This window comes from Otolemur garnettii, unplaced genomic scaffold (genome assembly GCF_000181295.1).
Source record: "Otolemur garnettii isolate 467f Iridium unplaced genomic scaffold, OtoGar3 scaffold00006, whole genome shotgun sequence".
NCBI lineage: Eukaryota > Metazoa > Chordata > Mammalia > Primates > Galagidae > Otolemur > Otolemur garnettii.
The window spans coordinates 5,619,750-5,621,909 of record NW_003852401.1 but is presented as its reverse complement, the minus strand read 5'-3'; positions in this window follow the sequence as shown (position 1 = coordinate 5,621,909).

Below are 2,160 nucleotides of genomic sequence, written 5' to 3'. Positions count from 1 at the left end.
TCTAGTGTCAGACTGATCCTGTCACTATTATTTCCTGTGTTATGCTTACTGCGTCTCATTTTTTTCATCTAAAAAAACTAAAATTAAATACAGAGAGATAAGGTAAACAATGCTCAACTGTATGTCAAGAGTAAGCGATAGAGAAAAGAATATTATTAGTCTCTTCTATTTCTTCTACATAATAAAATATTTATAATAAACCAATTTTTGCTCTCTAACCTCACTGCATTATATATTATTTCAACATCTTCCTGAAGAGCAGTCAAGTCTTAGTTTTTCAGCAAGTAGACATTTACATGTTTAAGCCATTTGATTATAACCGGAATTCTCTTTATTTTTACAATGCAACCTTTGGTACTTTCATAGATGTGTGCATTTCCTGTCAAGCTAATCAGAGAAAGGATAATTTTTTGAATCAAACACCTCAGTAAGGTACAATAAAGCTTAATTACATGATTGCTATGTCATAAATTGATCCATCAAAAACAGGTTTCTTACTTTGGTGAAAAAAATAAAAGAATTATCTTCTGCCCAAAGAAAGATGTCAATAATACGAATCTATAAAATATGTCTTTCACTAAATTCAAGACATTTTCAGCAATTATTCAAATATTTTTGTGCCCTACTTTCCTCTCTTTCAATGATTGCAGTTCCATGTCTATTATAGCTTTTGTTATTGTTTCACATGACTGGCTGACATACTTTTCCCAATCTATTTTACTTTCATGCCTCAGATTTGACTGTTTCTATTCATCTATCTTCATGTTTTCTGTTGCATCTGTAATCTCCATTCTCCTATCAAGGTGAAGATTTTAATTCTGTTATTTTTAATTATAGATATTTTTCATTCTAAAACTTCTATTTGATCCTATTCATGATTTTTATTTTGTGATTACATTTTTTATCTTTTCATGTATCAAGAGTATTACTTTTTATTTTTATTGAGCATAATACAGTATCTACTTTGTAATGTTTTTCTAATAATTCCAATGTCTGAGTTATCTCACAGTCAGTCTAGATTTACTTTTCTGTTTTGGAACAAGGCCATATTTTCTGGTTGTGTTTTTAATAATTTTGGATTATGTCCTGGGCATTGTAAATAATATACTATGGAGACTCTGGATGATGTCTTATTCCTCAATACAATGTTAACATTTTGGAGGGCTTTTTGCCCTTCCCATGCAGTGTGCAACAACTCAAATCTTAGTTATTTTACTTAATAGACTTGCTACACGCATACATGGTTTCAAAGTCAGCCAGAATTTGTGGCACAAGGTATACAGAAAATTTTCTACTCTCCTTTGCTTTCTTTGTTTCTGGAACTCTAAATGATTTCCAAAACTGTAGTTACCGCTAACTCTATATCCTCGTTTCTCAGGGTAGAAATGTGTGGGCTGTCAGTATTGTATGTTATCTTTACCGATGCTGACTTTGGTCTGAATTCAGGATAAACCTATAAAAAATCTTCACCAACATTTTTTGTCTGTCTTATTTATTAAAGTTATCCCATTGGGCGTGAAATAGTATCTTATTGGAGTTTTAATATATGTTTCCTTAACAAATAATGAAATTGAACATCTTTTCTTGAGCTAATTAACTATTTACATAGCACCTTTTGCAAAATGTGGGTATACATTTTTCCTCATTATTTGATTGGGTTGTTTATCATCTTCTTATTGAGCTGTGAGAGTTCTATATAAATTTTAAATATTTTTTTATTGGTTTTAAGTGTGCAGATATTTACTCTAATCTCTTTTCTTTATCCTTAATAGTGTCTTTTGAAATTAAAAAAATTGACTTTAGATAAAGTCTACATTAGGTTTTTTTAGTGTATAGATTGTGATATTGGAGATTTTCCTTGTATTTTTTAAAAGATTTGTTGTTTTAGCTTTTTAAACTTAAGTCTATGATTCATTTGCTTTAATTATACATAAGTTACACATTATATGTGCGGTGTGAAGGGAGAGTGTTAGTTTACATTTCAGCATATGAACATCCAATTGTACAATATCAATTGTTGGAAAAACTGTTGCTTCCCTAATGAATTGCCTTGCAATTTTGTCTTAAAAAAAGAAAAAAAAAAAAAGAAAAAAAAACTCAATTGACTAGAAATACATTTCTGAACCTAATTTTTATCTATTTTCTATCCTTATGCCAGTA